The sequence below is a fragment of the Mauremys reevesii genome, linkage group 12, assembly GCF_016161935.1.
Source record: "Mauremys reevesii isolate NIE-2019 linkage group 12, ASM1616193v1, whole genome shotgun sequence".
Classification (NCBI taxonomy): Eukaryota; Metazoa; Chordata; order Testudines; family Geoemydidae; genus Mauremys; species Mauremys reevesii.
Genome location: NC_052634.1, coordinates 37,707,085 through 37,725,951, shown reverse-complemented (window position 1 = coordinate 37,725,951; position 18,867 = coordinate 37,707,085). Strand labels below are relative to the sequence as shown.

At 52.2% G+C, this 18,867-nt stretch overlaps 1 non-coding gene across 1 annotated transcript; it reads right to left on the bottom strand.

Moving 5' to 3' along the window:
• Window positions 1-7,670: 7,670 nt before the first annotated feature.
• TRNAI-UAU lies at window positions 7,671-7,764 on the bottom strand. The gene is made up of 2 exons: window positions 7,727-7,764; window positions 7,671-7,706 (listed from the first exon to the last, which is right to left on the bottom strand). It is a non-coding gene; the product is annotated as a tRNA-Ile (tRNA).
• Between the last annotated feature and the right edge of the window lie 11,103 nt (window positions 7,765-18,867).

Below are 18,867 nucleotides of genomic sequence, written 5' to 3'. Positions count from 1 at the left end.
ACAAGATAGCACATTAGCCAGTGGTTAACAGGTTACATAATGTGTCCGCCCATGGTCTCAAGTTAGCAAGTTAACATTTAATGAATACTTTGATAAAATGTTATTAGTATAAAATATAAATGTTGAATTCTGATTTGGGGTCCATAGGAATGGAGCAACTCCTTTGATTGTCCACCAGGTACATTCCTAGGGGTTAAAACAAAGAAACAGTGAAAGTATATGGCAATAAAGATTGTTTTTTGTGTGTCTAAAGGCAGGAATTGGTTCCTGGAAGGATGCCCTATCTTATACTGACATGTGCCAACTTTTCCTAAATGTAAGGCTGTATCTGTGGGAAGAACGTCTCCCTACAGGAGAGACTAACACAATAGGAACAGGGATCCTTTGTTCAATTTGCAACTCTGAATAAGATACAATTATTTAGTTCTTAGCTCCAACACCTGGCAATTTGCTGACCAGGCCTATCTTAGCAAGCAAGGCTTTCTGGTTACCCAGCTTTTTCTTAGCTGATCACTATTTGCTAGGCCTCTGGTCCCTTGACCATACTCTGGACTTTGGGCCTGGAAAAGAGCTGGCACAATCCATAGACCAGGTGGTTATATAAAATGCATATGGATTTTAACCCTTCACATACAGTAATGGTGAAGTTCTTGGTTCAGGCTGATAGCAGTGATGGAATAAACTGCAGGTTCAAATCAAGTCTCTGGAGTCCATCCACAGCTGGGATGAGTCATTCAGTCCTTTGTAGAGAGCTTCAGTTTGTAGCAAAGTCCCTCCAGAGGTATGAAGCAGGATTGAAGATGAGACATCAGCATTTTATAGTCTCTTGCCATGTGATGTTTGCTTTTTTTGTCCCAAGGACACTCTATCCAGCATGTGCTTTAGAAAAACTTTAGAGTTCTGTCCTCAGGCAGGTCCCTGCATACCTTGCTGAGTCACAAGTGTATCTGCCTTCTCTCAATGGGTTGATTGTATAGCTGATAGTCCTTAATGAGCCATCAAGCAGGCTAGGTAGAACTGACACCAACTTGTCTGAGGTGTTCCCTGGAAGCAGAGCACAACTTTGAAATACGGGCAGCATAGAGCCAATATTCATAACGTCAACTACAAAAATGATACACATCTAGAGATAGCATATTTATAATCAGCCAATCATAGCCTCTCCTTAGACCCTTTACACGACAACGTATCTACAATATTGGCTGCAAATATAGAACAGTGGTCGCAATGGTGATCTATACAGTTACAGATTATGTCAATAACGTCACAGGAGGTGACACGGCATCAGTGAGACTGATACTGGAATACTGCCTCCAGTTTTGGTGTCCTCATTTGAAAAAGATGTTGTGACATTGGAGCTGGGGCAGCAAAGAGCCACCAAATGTTCTGAGGGCTGGAGAAAAATGCCTTCTAGTGAGCTATGAACGAGCTCAACCTGTTTAGCTTATCAAAAGAAGATTGAAAGGTGACTTCATTGAAGCGTTGAAGGGCCTTAATGAAGAGAAAAGATTGGGAATGAAAGGGCTCTTTAATGTAGCAGAGAAAGGCATAACAAGACCCAATGGCTGGAAGGTGAAAAGAGACAAATTCATATTACAACTAAGGCACAAATATTAACCAGCGAGGATGATTCACCACAGGAACAAGCTACCAAGGAAAGTGGTAGATTCGCCATCTCCTGATGTCATTTAATGAAGACTAGATGCCTTTCTGGAATGTGTTTGCCCCAAAAGTAGATCTTGTGTCATACAGAAGGTCTGTGATATGCAGGGGTCAGATTAGATGCTCTTCTGGCCATAAAGTCGACTAATTTCTGAAAAACTGAGTGTAGCATTGGGAGCAGCATCTGATGTTTTCCTGTCTAGCCGGCTTGCTTCCTAGAACGAACGCTCCTTGAGTGGGGTGATCCACAGGGAGTAGCTCAAACCTCCAAAGTGCCTGGGCAGGGGCAGGACATTAGCACAGCAAGGGAGGGGTGTGGCAGTGACATCACAAAGTCCTTTTGCAGGACCTCAGACTATTGGTCAAAGGTGGTGGGGAGGTGGTGACCTCACAGAGAGATGCTGACATCAGCCAGGCAGGACATAGGCGAGAGGCCAGGGAAACCTCAGAGACCCCTGTGGCTTTGCTTCAGCAAGTCTCCTTCTCCAGGTCTCTCTTTGAGGACTGAGAGAGTATTCGGGTTCACGAACGTGAGCGCCAGGAGGAACCTCTTTTGAGTTTTCTCCTTCCCTTTGCCTGATTTTACTAGAAAACAGCCGTCCCTGTTTAGAAGGTAAGAGCCTCCTCGAGGTTTGAAACCTGTTCAGTCTGATCCATCTGGTGACAGTTGAATTCTAGGCATGGAAAACATGAGCTTAAGGAGGCAGAATTTTATTCTGCACCTGGGATTTTGTCCCTTAGAATCACTGTGGTCATTAGGGTTCGTCCTTTTGGTTTCACCTTTTCCTCCATCCTTCCCTCCCTCCTTTCTCTTTGTCTCTTGCTTCTTTTGTCCTTTCACCTGTTCCCCTCCCAACACCGGGAGGGGTGTGTGTGTGTGTTTTGCGGGGGAGCAGTGTGGTTTTTCCCCATGTAGCCAGCACCAGACCTGGCACCATCCCCAGCTCTGCCCCCTTCCTGCCACTGTGACACCATCTCACCTCCTGACCCTGGCTGGGTGCCCCCGGCCCCTCATAGCAGGAGGATGCAGAGGGGTCTCCTTGTAACCATGAGTGGATGTCTGGTGGGTGCTGTCACCTCCACCAGAAACCCCCAAGAGACTCACTAGGTTCCTCCACATGCGGGGAGGGGCTCCTACTTTCTGATTTGGGTGGGGGAGATTCCGTGATGTCAGAGCCCTTGGGGGGAGAGGATTGAATCATAGTCTGGAGTGGCAGGGCAACCCCCTTCCCCAGTCAGATTCCACTAGGGGGCTGGGCTGGGATCTCTAGGGAGGGAGACACAGGAAAAAGCAGCCACCACTATGGAACCCAGGAGTCCTGGCTCCCAGTTCCCCTGCTCTCATCTCTAGACCCCCCTCCACTCCCAGAGCCAGGGATAGAACCCAGAGGTCCTGGTGCCCAGCCCCCTCCCTGCTCTGACCACTCGACACCACTCCCCTTTTAGGCTCGCTGCCTCTTCTATCCACCCAGCCCACCTGTCCATCCCTTTGCTGCAGGTTTCTGGGGTGTCACCCCTGCTCTGCACTCCCCCAGTGCAGCCCAAGGCTTTTCCTCCCCCCAACCACACATCCTCACCCCCTTCGTGCTGGATCATCTGCTTGGCCCCCTGTCCCCTCTCGGGGTGCACTGTGCGGCGTGGCTGGGGATTGTGAAATGGCCTAGCACCAGGCAACACAGGACGTAAACCACAGGCCCGGCCCGGCCCTGCCCCACCCCACCGGAGCGGCCTTCCAGGTGCATCGGAGCCCAGCGCCCTGCACCTGTGCCCTCCTGCCCCACAAGGGGTGAGCTGCAGCCCCACCATGCTCTGCAGAGGGTCGAAGGATCAAGCCAACCAGCCCATTTAGGATGGGGGAATCAACACCCTTTTTTCTGCACAGCCACTGACCATCAGCGGGATTCCTCCTCCTCCTCCCTTCTGTGCCTCATGTGACTAAATCTCCACACCTAGACAGCCGGTCCATCCGCTGCACCTCAATCCTCCATGCCTGAGCCTCCCTGCCAAAGCCCTGCACCTGGCTCCATAGAATTAAGTCTCACATCTGGCTGGGAACTCCACTTCTTGTGCCCAGAGAGTCTCAACAGCCCTCAGTAGATGACCCGAGTCTGAGAAACACAGTGTCCGTCTTCTCTAAAGAAGTTCTTGGAGAGATCTTTTTTTCTTGTGTGACCACGTGGCCTAATGGAGAAGGCGTCTGGCTTCGGATCAGGCGATTGAAGGTGCAAGTCCCTCGGTGGTTGTGTTTCTGCAGTTTTACCATTGTGCTGAAAGTCCTGCCCCCTTCAGGGCTGGAACCTCTTCTTGGCCGCTCAGGCCAATGCTCTGGCTTCAGCTAGAGCTCTGGGAAGGAGCTGGGGGTCGGGCATCACAAAGGCTGGGGCATGAGCCCTAGGTGCTTCCAGTCTCGCCTTTGCCATTCCTGACTTGCCAAAGAAAATGGGCAGCTTCCCGGGCTAGAGTGTGGAGCACTTTCCCTCTTCCAAGTGTGCGCCTGTCCCTGTGCTGGAGGGGGTTTGCTACATAGCGCCTTGGGAGCCTGGGTGTTTCTCTGCTTCTTGCCAGCTGGGGAAAGCCTCTTGGGGAAAAATCTCCTGCCCCACTGCAAAAGTGAGCTCCTATAGCACGAACGGTCAGAGGCCCCACCAGGGGGGCTGGCCCTGCTTTCCTACCATCTTCTGATGGTGGCCACAGAGCATCAGCAGCCGCTTCGCATGCTGGTCTGTGGGTGGCCTTCAGTGGGGGTTTGGCATGGCAGGGAGCAGGCTGGCTGGGGGTCTTTGTCGCTGTCTGCTGGCCACGCATAGGCATGGGCCTCCCCTCCTCTGAACAGCCAGAGTGAGTCTGTGCTTAGAAAGCAGAGACACAGGAGACTCAAGGCAAGAGGGTGAGAAAGATTGAGAAAGGACCTATGCAGACAGCAGCCCACACTACAGGGACACTGCCTGGTTAAGGGATGTGGCGGCAATTGAAATGTGCTTGGGAGGATGGTGATGAGGGATTGAAAAAATGAAAGATGAGACGAAATGAGGGAAGCTGAATGGCAGCTCCACGTAGGGTCATTGTGATCAAACACCCCACCCATGGGCACCTCGAACTGTGCTAGACACACAGAAAAGGCAAAGAGGGATCCAGCCCCCGAATGATCCTCTTCTGGGAGAAGAGCCCCTGGATAATTAGGAGGTGGGTTGGGAACGGAGTGGAAGGTCCCTCAGGACGAGGAGAGATGAAGGCCTCAGAGCTAGGGACACTAGGCAATATGAGTGAAAGGGCTTCACACCCTCCAGCAGCAACAGCTGAGGGCTGCAGGTTCGGCCTGAGATCCCGGGGAATGTCTCCACCCCCATCTGGAGTTGGTTTAGATTTAAACAATGATGCAGCCTCTGCTCCTGAGCAAAAGCACCGGAACTTCGGTAGAAGTGGGGGAACCCCGAGGCCCTGCCCTTCTCCATGGCCCCAACTCTCTTCTTCCCCTGGAGGCCCTGCCCCCAAGCCAGGACAGACACTGAAGTCGGGCCATGGTAAAAGCCACCTAGGGAGCCCAAGGCTCTGTGGGGAGCTCCAAACCCTCCACCTGCCCTGGGTTAGGGGCCGGGGTGCCGAAGAGCCTGTGGTCATCAGCTGAGGCAGCCAGGAATGCAGCTATGAGTCACCCCAAAGGGTGGAAGGCATCTCTAGCTGGACTCTCAGGTTCAATAGCATGGGGCCATCTGGACCAAAGATCTCCCTTGAGTAGGCATTAGTAACCAAGCAGGAAGGAAAAGAGACTTTTGTGCAATGGGGATGCTGAGCAGTAGGGCCTCCAGGGCTTCGTAGCAATACAACACAGCTCCAGCAGATCCTGCCAAGCTCTGAACTGGGACTGTGAGAGTCAGAGTCCTGAGGGCCGACCATCACCCCACGGGACCAGCGGGCTGCAGGTTTTCTGCAGAACACCTGTGACCACTAGTATTCACATGGCAGACTTGTCCACTGCGCTCCTTGGTTCTCTCCAGCTGTTCCCTCCCTCGAGACCCTGTCTCCTCCCCCATCTCTAGTTCTCGTCTCTGCTCTTACCCCACCCACTTTGTTTGCTCAGGGACCTAGCCCCACATTGCTGTGCTGGCCACGATCCCGTTTAACCTTCCAGATCGGCTGGGCCAGGAGCACATTCCCAGGTGGTTCTCCCCTAGGCAGAGAGCAGTGACGTCTGCTGTGTCCTCACGGGAAACCAGCTCCCAGAAACAGAGCCAGGAGCTGGTCCCAGCGCATCCCCCATCCGCTGCGAGGAGAGAAAATCACCTCCAGCCCAAGGCCCAGCTGCAAAGCACTTGCTGAATTACAGGCTGTCTTGGAAGCCCCCTGCACTGTGCTGTGCCCACAAATCCATCTCCCCAGCCACAGGGGGACTTCAGTGTCATCGAAATCAGAGCCGTGGAGAAGGGAGCAGACGGGGTTAAACCTGCGGTGCTTATGGCCCACCACACGCATTGGCCTCCCCTCAGGCAGGGGATTTATTGGCCCTGGATCACCTGTACCCTACAGCCTGGATCTCTGACACCCCCAGACCCAGCTGGGGAGCTGCTGTTGCAGCCCCTCTGGGGAAGCAGTGGGAGCCACACTCGCCAGTGGCAATAGTTCAGAGGTGGCCACAGACTCTGTGACGCAGGCAGATGGGGGCTTGGCTCTGCATCTCCCCTGGCAGGAAGAACAGAGGCTGAGGGGGGCACAAAAAGGGGCCAAGGTGACAAACAGGAAAGGGGGAGATTTTCTTCTTGTTGCAATTCATCAAAATCTCATCCCTGAAAAGCTCCAGCAGGGGGGAAGCTCAGCCCACCAACCACTCAGTGAGCTACATAGATACAGGACCGTCCTTACCCATATGCAAACTACGCAGCTGTGTCGGGCGCCAGGAAATGTGAGACACCAAATTGCCCCAAATTTCCTGGTGCCCTACGCAGCTGTGTACTGCTCCAGCGGCCAGCCCGATCCCCCGGCTGGCTGAGCCCGCCAGGAAAGCTGCCCCTGCCCCTGCTCCACCTCTTCCCCAAAGCCCCCCCCCCACTGCTCTGCCCCCATGCTGCCTCTTCCCACCCCTGCTCCACCCCTTCCCCTGAGCTACACCCCGGTGGACTGCAGGAGGGATCAGGTGCACCCTGCACTCACCAAGCAGTGGGAAATGGAACGACCTGGCCCCAGCCTGCTCTGCTCCACCAGCTCCCAGCCGCGCCACTGGTGAGTGCTGGGGGGTGTTTCCCCCCCAACCCCCAAGTTCCAAGGCCGGGAGCAGAGTGCAGTGGGCTGGGGCCGGATCACTCCACTTCCCACCGCCCCGTGAGTGTGGGGTCGGGCCTGCCCTGCAATTACCGGGCAGCGGGAAGTGGAGTGACCTGGCCCCAGCCTGCTCCGCTCTGCCAGCTCAGGCTGGGGGACGGGGGTGCTGTGTAGGGCACCAGAATGTCTAGGGACAACCCTGAATAGATCATTTTCCCACAGGGACCGATGGCTGTTAGAATAGAGATATTCAGGCTGCCTGCACAGGCCTAAACTTTAAGAACTGCGGTGTCAGAGCTGGGAAGGGGGACACTGGGGAACAGACTCTGTCGGTGTATAGAGATAAGCCCGACTGGTGTGAAGGGCTTCGGAATCTGCTGGCTTGGAAACTAACCCCAGTAAACATCCCTTTGTCTGCGCTTCCGACTTCTGGTCTTTTGCTGCTTTCTGTCTGTGTGACAAGAGCCAGGGCAGTGGGCAGGGGAAGGGAAAGCCCTGTAACAATGGCTCCTTGCTCCTCTCCCTCCAGGCTCAGGGGTCAAGGATGGGCAGGACTCCAGGCTCTGCTTGACGGATCCTGGCACAGGGGCTGGGGGGGGAGAAAGGATTGTAGATTCTGACCTGTGCGCTGGAGAGGAGGTAATAAGTGAAGGGGCATTTTTGACTCCTCCCCTGCCTCAGTGTCCCCTGGGCTGGAATTCTACATTCCACAAGGCCAAATAAGGGGGTGACACCACGTGATTAATGAAAACCAGTGCTCCAGGTGAGGCTTGAACTCACAACCTCAGCATAGCTCCTCTCAGCACTGCCCTATAAGTACTGTGTGCTAACCAATTGCACCACTGGAGCACCTGTTAATTAACATTTTCTGAGGGCCCCCCCCCAGCACCTGTTAATTGTGGTTCTCCGAGACCCCCTAGGTTGATACAGGTGAGGGGTGACCCCAAAACATTCTTAGTGGGGCTGAGAGCAGGTAGCGACAAGTGTTGGTACTCGGTGGAGTGGATTCTTCTTAAGGGTTCCAGGCACCGTTTGACACCTTGTCATAGTGTCTATCATAGTCCTGCCCCTGGCGTCTGTACTATTGACAAAGACTAAGTGACAGGGACAAAACTCTCAAATCCCGCCTGGTGCGGGGAGCCAGGTTTGCTTTTCAAATTCTGTCATTCGTACATTTCCAGGCCTGGGAATGTCCCACAACAGCATTTAATGGGAAGCTGCCTGCAGAACAGTTACACTGCACAGAGCTCCTGTGGAGGAGGGGTGGGAATTGGTAACATTGTGAGGATTGTTTGGGAAATGAGCCTTTGCTGACAAGGTCTGTCTCTGTTCATATTTCACCTTCAGGTGTTATGTTGAGGGATCTTTAGTATATTTTTGTGAGGTTAATAACTATCTCCTCAACTTTATTTACTCAACTTAAAAATTGGTGTCACTTGATTTTTGTATCTCCCTGTGAAAATACAACTGACACGTGTGGCTTTCTACAGGGGGTCATGATGTTAAAGTTGGGGAATTCAGTCTCTGTACTTTGCGGGGGGGTGTTGCTTTTTTACAGCTGCCTCAGAGCTAGGCACACCGGGCTATTAGCTGCACCCACTGCCCTTGCCAGGGGCCCCTGCTGAACCCTGGGCGGCTGCACTGCAGTGCTGGGGTGACTCTGCAGGGGGAGAAGCTGCTGTGGAGCAATGTAGAGCAGGTGCAGGAAGGAGACGGGGTCACTATTCACATTCTGAACTGCACAGTTTTCGCTCCCAGCCCTACCGGTGCCCCTCAGTCCCAACCCGCAGCCCCCTGGTTTCCCCCCAGCTCTACCGGTGCCCCTCACTCCTGACCCGCAGCCCCCTTGGCTCCCCACTTTGCTCCCCAGTCACTGCGTGGCTGGTGCCCCTCACTCCCGACTCGCAGCCCCTCCTATCCCAGTCCTGACCTCCAGACTCACACCTCTGCTGGTGCCCCTCAGTCCTGACCCGCAGCCCCCTGGGTTCCCCCCAGCCCTACCGGTGCCCCTCACTCCCGACCCACAGCCCCCTGGGCTCCCCGCTGAGCTCCCCAGTCACTGCGTGGCTGGTGCCCCTCACTCCCGACCTGCAGCCCTTGCTATCCAGTCCTGACCTCCAGACTCACAGCTGATTGCTCTGAGAGACTGGTAGTGAGTTGGGTGTGGTGGCTGGAGAACAGACAAAGTGGTTACTGGTTTATGATTTTCTGTTTGCTTCTTTCAGGGAAGGGAAATAGGGAAAGAAAAATAAGCAAACTAATGAAGAGTGAAGAGCAGAAGAAGCTGGAACTGCACAGGTTGCAAGTTGCTGCCCAGAAAGGCTGAACACTGGGTGCTGGGAAAGTCTCTGTTAACTAAGAAGCCCCTGAGCTGAGTGCATCCCAGTTTCAGTGAACTGCAGAGGGGGTGTCTCAGCACAAGAAAGCAGGAAAATGACTACCAGAGAGGCAGCTACTTAACTAGAGCTGGCCAGACTGGAAGCAGAAGAGAAGGCAAAGGACCGGGAGTTTCAATTGAAGCTCAAAGAAGCAGAGGCACCTGTGCACAGAAGGGCTATGGAAGCAGAGGCAGCCAGAGAGGGAGCTGCTCACAAAAGAGCCCTGGAGTTAAGAGACAGAGAAATAGAGGCCCAAATTGAGGCCCAGAAGCATGGACTGGCTGTTATGGAGGGGAAGAGACAAAACCCTCCAGCAGCCAGCTCCACTTCCCCAAAAATCCACGGAGTGACTATGTCCACAGTATGATGAATCCAGTGATATTGCTGAATATTTCATCACCTTTGAGAGACTCTGCACCTGTGTGAAATCCCTGGTGATCAAAAATGGTCACATTGGTAGCCAAATTGACTGGAAGAGCTATGGACATATTGAATGAGATGCCTATTGATGATGCTACAAACTATGGTAAATGTAAGGAACTAGTTTTAAAACAGTTTCAGATAACACCTGAACCCTACAGGGTTAAATTCAGGAGTCTTAAGAGGGGATCTGGATTCAGTAATGTGGCTTATGTAAATGAAATGAGAGATTTGTTAGATACATGGATGAGGGGAAAAGGCATTACAAGCTTTGAAGGAATGTGTGATTTGGGCCAAGGGCAGGCATGGTTGCAGTGCACCCTTCCTTGCCAACCACTCAAACACATGCCTGAATTAAAAACCTTCTCCAAAGAGGCAGAACAATCTGCATCAGAGCACTTATGAGGGTACACAAAGGAATTTGGAAATGTAATAGACACTAAACAAGCTAAATTGTGTGAACAAAACCTGTTCGCCGTAGCTTTGCTGTTAATCTGGGGTCTTTTGCTACGTCATCAAGCCCAAGGAGTTAATACTAGTGGTAAACCCTTTAAAGGTGTGGGACATACCTGATTTATAGGGGAAAAAAAACTTTTGTACATGCTAGGGATGGTGACAAGACAGTCCCACAAGAATAGTTTCTTTTCAACTCATACCTGTAAACAGGCTGGAAGCTTGGCACAGCAGCAAAGGGATAACAGGCCTACGCTGCTGTGTGGGAGAGAAAACCGAGGCACATTGGTGGCTAAATGCCAAGACACCTACACATTAACAGATATTGCTGTCTGCACTCTGTTAGCAATACTACACCTGACCTGTTTTCAGGCAGCCGGGGACCAGGAACCCCATACCTTGCTAGACCACCCATGTAGGACATCATACAGTTTAAAGGTACTGAAAGGGGGTGTGACCAGAGACAAGCAGGGATTTTAGGTGTACCGCCTCCACCATGGACAGTGTCCAAGCCTCTGGCAGTAAGTTCAGGAAGACGTTGCACACACACACCCCCCAAGGCCCACCCTTCAGCATTCCTGGGGAAAGACCAACATGGCCAACATGACTATGGGCCAGTAGGTAACAAATAAATAAAAAAGGTCAACCAAAAGGCTGTCTCCTAGGCCTGGCTGCAGCTCAGCTTCAGAACTCAGAGTAAACCCAGCTCCCATCCCTCCCTACAGGGCTCCGGCCTCCCCTCTGGTGCGCAAGTCACAACAGCCAGCAGGCAAAAGACCGGCTCCCGCGTCATTTGAAACAGCAAGACAAAGCCTTGAGATTCCAACTTAGGTATGAAGCAACAGGTCCCACAGTCCCCCTGAGATCTGAGCTCAGCTCGCACTAGTCAGTGTTCTGACAGCTGAACTTTATGCCAGGGGACCAGATGGTGTCACAGTCTCTAGACACCTGTGACTCTCAGCTGGCAGGTTTGCACTCTGCACTCACAGCTTCTCCCGCTCTCTTCTCCCCTTGGCTCTCTCAGCACCTGGACCCACAGCGCTTCCTGCCAAACAGAGACTGCACTTCCTGGGCCCGCTTCTGCAGATGTGAGCTTCTATCCTGCTTCCTAAGGACTCAGCAGGAGAAAGGGGCATTCCCAGGAAATTGCTACGGCTTCTGGGAATCCATGTGTGGCTCTGTGATACCACCAGGAATCATTTGGCTCCTGGCACACAAGGCAACTTAAAAGCTGAGCGCTTAGAGAGGGGCGGCTCAAATCCTGGGCTCCCAGATTAAGAGCCTGATGCTTTAACCAACGGAGCTAACCAGACTTGCTGGCAGAGTCTCCTCCTTTTACCACAAGAGCGAGCAGGCAAAAAAAACTCCCAGCAACCCCTCCTCTTGTTCTGCACAGCCACTGCCTGTCAGCGGGGTTCCTCCTGTCCTCCTCCCTCAGTGCGACTAAATCTCCACACCTAGACAGCCGGTCCGGCTGCTGCACCCCAATCCCCCATGCCTGAGCCTCCCTGGCAAAGCCCTGCACCTGGCTCCATAGAATTAAGTCTCACGTGTCACTGGGAACTCGACTTCTTGTGCCCAGAGTGTCTCGGCCCCCCTCAGTAGATGACCTGAGAAACACAGTGTCTGCCTTTTCCAAAGAAGAGCTTAGACCCCCTCATCATGTGGCCTAAAGGATAAGGCATCTCCCTGTGGATCGGATGATTCAGGATTTGAGTCCCCTCGTGGTTGTGCTCACTTTGTGCTGCAAGTCCTGCTCCCTTCAGGGCTGGAACCTCTTCTTGGCCGCTCAGGCCAATGCTCTGCCTTCAGCTAGAGCCCCGGGAAGGAGTTGGGGGTTGGGTGTCACAAAGGCTGGGGCATGAGCCCCAGGTGCTTCCAGTCTCGCCTTTGCCCTTCCTGACTTGCCAAAGAAAGTGGACGGCTGCCCGGGCTAGTGTGTGGAGCAGTTTCCCTCTTCCAAATGTGCACCTGTCCCTGTTCTAAGGGCTTGCAAGTTAAAGCACATTAAAGCAGCCCCAGGGGTCCTAACTCCTGAGGTGTCCACACTGGCAAGGCACATGGAGCACCTGGGCTCTGCAGCTGGAGCGCTCCTGGTAATCCACCTCCATGAGAAGTATAAAGCTCGCTGAGCCCTGCTGAAATGCCCGGGCATCACTGCACTGAGATTGGCTTCCGGAAATGTCCCATAATCCTCTGAAGTCAAGTGCCCACTCTGGTCATTGTTTTGAAATCGGCTGCAGGCATGCGGAGATCCCCTTTCAAAGCTCCGTTTCTGACAGCCGGCTGCTTATCTGCTCTGGGACAAAGAACCATTAGTGTGGAATGCTGCTGTTGTGAGTGTGTGTGAGAGAGGGGGGTCTGCTGCTGTCCGAACACACAAGACAGCATGCTGACACACTCTCAGCCCCCCAAACACACTGTCACTCCCCCCACGTACACACAACACACTCCTTGTCACACTCCACCCCCGCCCCCATTTGAAAAGCACGTTGCAGCCACTTGCACACTGGGATAGCTACCACACTGCACTGCTCTCTGTGGCATTGCCAGAGCTGCTAATGTGGCCACTCCAATGCGCTTGCAGCTGTCAGTGTGAACACACGGCAGCGGTTTCCCTGCTGCGGTCTCCGAGGGCTGGTTTCACTCCCAGCGCTCTACCTCTGCAAGTGTAGCCAAGCCCTAAATTTACCAGACCAACTGAACTCAGTAACTGCCCTCCACCACCACGTGCAGGGAGTAGGGGCACCGTGGAGCACACGCCGCACTTGCTGGCTCAGCCTTGTGCATGCTGGGTGGCCACCTCCCCATTGATAAGTCCTGGTCCCACCGTCTCCATGGAGCTCCAGTCTGCCCTGCTGCCATCCCTGTCTGTGTTGTCTTCTCTAGCAGTTTACTGGAAGGTGCGCGTGTAGCCGTGTTGTCGCCAAGGGCGAAAGCAGGAAGAATGGTGCCTTTAGAGCCCACCCAATATTCCATAACATAGTTAAGGAAAATATTTCTCAATGAACTCTCAGTAAAAATCAGAAACTGCCAGTGTCTGCATCAGTCTATGATCATTGGTATTTTCTTGAAATTTGTCAGACCAACCTAACACATAACACACATTTGAACCTCTTTTCACACCGTTGTTCATTCTCAAGGCCTGCTTTGCCTCCAGACAGATCCGTTCTCTTTCAGAACAGCCTTGCTCTTTCACTGAGGTGTCGGAGTAAACACTTCCCTTCCTTCTATTCTCAGACAAACACTAGTATTAACTGTTTGCTACTGATGGGTCTAGAAAGCATTTGTCAAGTGGAAGATGCCATTTCTGGGGGATTGTTCCCAAGATCCAGTACTTTGTGTTCCAACATCTCCCAACTTCCTTGGTGACAACAAGACCAAGGTTTCTTTGCAATATACAAGAAGAAAGGAGTTTTTCAACCCAGATGGGACTAGAACCCACAATCCTTGGTTTAGGAAACCAATGCCTTATCCATTAGGCCACTGGGGATCTTAACTGTGCATGAAAGAGGGATGGAAATTCACTCTCATAATTGCACATTCCCTCAGAAGCCAAATACCCCATTTAATGGCCTTACAGAAATGACCAACCTAACAGAAGCCCCACTTCCCTCCCAAAATGACGCCCAGTGGGGGAAGCCAGGACAACAGGGTGGGGCGGCAAGTGGTGGCCAGACTCTCACCGCCAGGGTCTAGTCTAGCTCAGGGTCCAGCTCAACTTCCTCCCCACACCACTGGCCCCCAGTCCCCTTCCACCACCAGGTCAACCTGGGTACTAAGGCAGGAACGGGGTGAGGCAGCAAGTCAAGCTGAGCAAGGCAGGCAAAAGCGAGTCTTGTCTTCATGGGCCGCTCCCAATGATGTCCTTTTTGTGTGCAACTGCTGCAAAAACCTCCCGGCCAGAGAAGCAACAGGCCAAAATACTGCCCCACAGCTGCCAAAGTAGCTCAGTTGGGAAAGTGTTAGACTGAAGTTCTTTCATCCTCTTTGTGCAGGGGTGGCTTGCTCCCAGGGAGAGCAACAGCACCTTGACCTGAGGCAAATACCTGATATTGTTTCTTCCTCTAGTTGGCCCACCTGACCTATAAGGATGGGAGCTGTCTTTCCCACATGACTTCTTTGTCAGCCCAAAATGGCGGGAACAGAGTAAGGCAGGACGGCCCTCGGAGATGGTGCCAGAGGGGGCAGGGACTTGGGAGGAAAGCTCCTCTGCAAAGCTGAGTGACGACAGTACTGGGGAAGGGGCATCTGGCACGTGGAATGTGGCAGGGATTCAGAGGCCCAAGAGGAGGCACTTGATGTTAAGGTGTGAAAGGAAAGATCTATGGTAGGAACTGGCTCCCTTCCTCTGGACTGTTTGGTGTTGAGGTGGATTTTAATTGTCTCAGCCGGCCTGAGAACCACAGGTCCTGTTTTCTTGACCGTGAGAGGAAATGTTTTTACAATAAGCACTACCTGGCGCAGGTCTGTAGTGAGGTCGGCTTAGAGAACGTGTTTCTCTGTAATGGAGCCAGTGGAGGGCGGGCAGTAGCTTCCTATTCCTTTGACCCGAGCTCACACCAGCCGCAGAGGGGATACACCTTTCTGCGGGGACAGGCCAGGAGTCGCAGTGACCGGATTTCCGTGAAGGAGAGCACGTCGACAGCCCAGTGCAGGGTGGTGCCAATGGACTGTTCGGATCACGCAGCTCTCACCGTGTGCTCAATGTGGGCAATTCCCTGACCCAGGGCAGAGGATATTGGAAGCTGAACATCCAGAGCTTGCAAGATAAAGGAGCAGGGGGGTGAGGCCTGGCGGTGTTGGCAGAACGGGAAAGCATCAGAGGGTTCTGTGGTTACCAGGGGGATTGGTGGGAGTCGGTGAGGGAGGAGTTGGCGGCTTTGTTCCGGTGGTCAGGCAAACACCGCAACATTAAAGAAACCAACAGTGCCAAGTCCTGCAGCATCGCCTGTGGGATTCCCACAAGAGCATCCAGGCAGGGGAGCCAGTCAGCGTGTGACTGTACGACCGGATCAAGTGACAGCTGGCCGAGTTCCAGGAGATGAGGCTCCAGCTGGCCGATATGAGCGGGAGCACCGAGTGAAGGGAGGGGCGGCCTCCCCTGACATTTTTGCAGCCTGAAGGGAACAAAGACAAAGTAGGGGGATGTGGGGACTCAGGGCAGGCCCCACGGACGCGGTATATCAGGATTATAGTTGATGGAGGCGGAAAGAGAGTCCTGCGAGAGGAAGCTGCTGGTGGGAAGAACATGAGGTTTTTAACTGGGGGGGGTCCAGTGTTTGAGCCCTAGTTTTAGCAGCTGGCTTTTAAGCTGCTGTGCAGGCCAGTTCAGCTGTCAGAACACTGACTAGTGCCAGCTGAGCTCAGATCTCAGTGGGAATTTGGGACCTGTTGCTTCATACCTAAGCATAGGTGGAGTTTCAAGGCTTTGTCTTGCTCTTTCAAATCATTTGGGAGCCGGTCTTTTGCCTGCTGGCTGTTGTGACTTGCGCACCAGAGGGGAGGCCGGATCCAGCAGGCTGGCCTTGTCTGGAGCCCTGTAGGGAGGGATGGGAGCTGGGTTTACTCTGAGTCCTGCAGCCAGGCACGGGAGGCAACCCTCTTGGTTGACCTACTGGCCCAAAGTCACTTTGGCGGGGTTGGTCTTTCCCCAGGAATGCTGAAGCACAGGCCTGAGGGAGGGAGACTCAATCCCCCTCCCTATTGGTCAGGGCGGAAGAGGCGGCTGTAAGAGCAGCCAGGTTCCTGAGCTGGGCCTGCCAGCGTCTGGGGAGGGTGGAGCTGACTGGGGCATGGTGCTGGCAAAATGCCTCAGGGCGCTGGTGGGAGGAGCAGGCCAGGGCTAGGGCTGGGGAGAGAGAGAGAGACCAGCAGGTTTCCTCTAGTGTTTCCTGTGCATTTTTTCTTCAGTAGTTTCTCCTCAGCATGAACTTGTTCACTCTGTCTGGGAGCCTGGCTAGTTCAGTGGGCAGAGCATCAGACTTTTAATCTGAAGGTCCAGGGTTCAAGTCTCTGGTCAGACACTCAACTATTCCCCAAGATCTTAAAAAGCTCTGTCTCTGGAGTTCTTCTTGAGGTTACTTTTTCTCTTCAGGATTTTGCCTTTCCTAAGAAGGGGTTTTGTGTGTGGGATTGAAGGGGCAACTTCCTGACACCCCCTCTGTCCTTGCAGCCTGGAGGAATAAAGGCCTCTGGGCAGGGGCAGCCCTGGACTAGCTGCCAGCACCTGGCGCCCCAGGCAAACCCTGCAATCGGTGCCCCCACCCCCAAACCCCAAGGGCAGAGCTAGGCTGAGGTATTTTGGTAAATGGGGAAACATTTTGCCCCTTTTTTCCTTTTAATGTTTTTAAGCCTTTTTTTTAAAAACAGAGGCTTAATTATTTGGTTTGTCCATCCATCCGTCTGTCCAACCAATGTTTCTTTCTCCATCCTTCTGGTTCTGGCTGCCCCTTACTACAGCCATAACTTTGGTCTTGAACTTTATAGAGTAGTGAGGTACCTTAAGGGTTAAATGCTAAATCCCAAATCCAAACAACACTAGTTACCTGTGTCTGGCAAAAGGTATCTGGCAGTTTTGCCACTTTGAATGATTCAAATGGATTTTCAGTGGCATTATAAAAAAACCCAACAAAGCAGAACCAAACCAATTCATCTTAAACCTTCAAAACAAGAGTTTTACAAACCATGAGTGTCAGTTTAGGTCCTTAAAACCTTCCATCATCACACACAGTTCTCCTTTGCCTAACATCCCTTGCACTGCGATTACTCTTTTTTACACAACTGAACCCCGATTGCACGTCCATCTTGTACAACCAGAGCCAGCCAGGGGCAGGCAAGTTAAGTGCCAATAGAAACCCCGGACATTCCTTTAGTGATTTTGATTACATTACCCAGGAGTCAAATATTTTTGATGAGATTATCTCTCCACCTGCTGCCTGCAGCCATCCCCTATAGACCATTTCTGTGGGCAAAGGGCCCATTTCCTGCCTCTGCCTCCTTAAGCTCCTGTTTTCCATGCCTAGAATTCAACCGTCACCAGATGGATCAGACTGAACAGGTTTCAAACCTCGAGGAGACTCTTACCTTCTAAACAGGGACGGCTGTTTTCTAGTAAAATCAGGAAAAGGGAAAGAGAAAACTCGAAAGAGGTTCCTCCTGGCGCTCACATCCATGAACCCGAATCCTCTCTCAGTCCTCAAAGAGAGACCTGGAGAAGGAGACTTGCTGAAGCAAAGCCACAGGGGTCACTGAGGTTTCCCTGGCCTCTCACCCCTGTCCTGCCTGGCTGATGTCAGCATCTCTCTGTGAGGTCACCACCTCCCCACCACCTTTGACCAATAGTCTGAGGTCCTGCAAAAAGCCTTTGTGATGTCTCTTTTCACCTTCCAGCCATTGGGTCTTGTTATGCCTTTCTCTGCTAGATTAAGGAGCCCTTTCCTATCCAATATTTTCTCTCCATTAAGGCCCTTTAACACTTCAATGAAGTCACCTTTCAATCTTCTTTTGATAAGCTAAACAGGTTGAGCTCGTTCAATAGCTCACTAGAAGGCATTTTTCTTCAGCCCTCAGAACATTTATTGGCTCTTTGGTCATCAGATTCCTGAACTGCAGCTGGATGTGGCTCTTGTTCTTCTGCACAGCATAGCTCCTGGAGAAGAGGGATCTGCAAATGATATGATACCTTTGTTTAATTGATGAAAACATAAATTGACACTTTGAGGATTGGAACTGATTTCAGCTGATGGACAGCTTTGCTAGGTTTTTATGCATTTGGACAGCAAAATGTTGAGTGTTTACATTCATATCAAGCCCCCCCCTCCCCCCGTATAGTGGAGCTCCTGAACACAATGGAGAATGGAAATGAAAATGTTTTCCTTTTTTTTAAAAAAAGAAAGAAGGTTATGAGAGAACACTGGGGCTTGAATCAAGGATTACTTGAACTGCAATTAAGCACTCTACCATTAAGCTATACCCCCATGACAATGGGCTCATGATCTCCAGGACTTTGAAGGACAGACCCTGCTTCATCGAGGTCCTTTGCCATTCCCAGACTACAGGTGGTTTTAAAAATGGGGTTTGATTGCGCACCCACCGATAGAGCTTCTCCCACTGACATAGCTGCCACCTCTTGGGAAGTGGATTAACTACACCAACAGGAAAACTCTCTCCCCTCAGCATAGAGCAGTGGTTCTCAAACTGTGAGTCAGGACCCCAAAGTGGGTCATAACCCTGTTTTAATGGGGTCGCCAGGGCTGGCATTAGACTTGTTGGGGCCTGGGGCTGAAGCCAAAAGTCTGAGCCCCACCACCCAGGGCTGAATCCCTCAAGCTCTGGTTTTGCCCTCCCCCAACTGGCTAAGAGGGCACAGTGTGAAATCTTTGGGGACCACTCTTTTAGGATGACATTCTCAATCACTTCTATGAAGTCCAATAAAAGCTATTCCTCACCCACCTACCCCTCCATCAGGACTGACTAGGTATGTTCTGCTGCCCTTCACTCATGCAGGAAGGATAATAACATTTCATTCCACTCAATCCTAAAGTGATTTGTAACCCGCCACCAGCCAAACCTGGTCATTTTGGGAAAGTGGCCCCATCATGCTGCATAGCTAGGCAGAGTAGGTGTGTCTATGCAAACACGGTCTGTTCCTGAAGTCTTTCCCCCAGCTCCTCACTAGATGTGAGGGGGGAGCTCATTC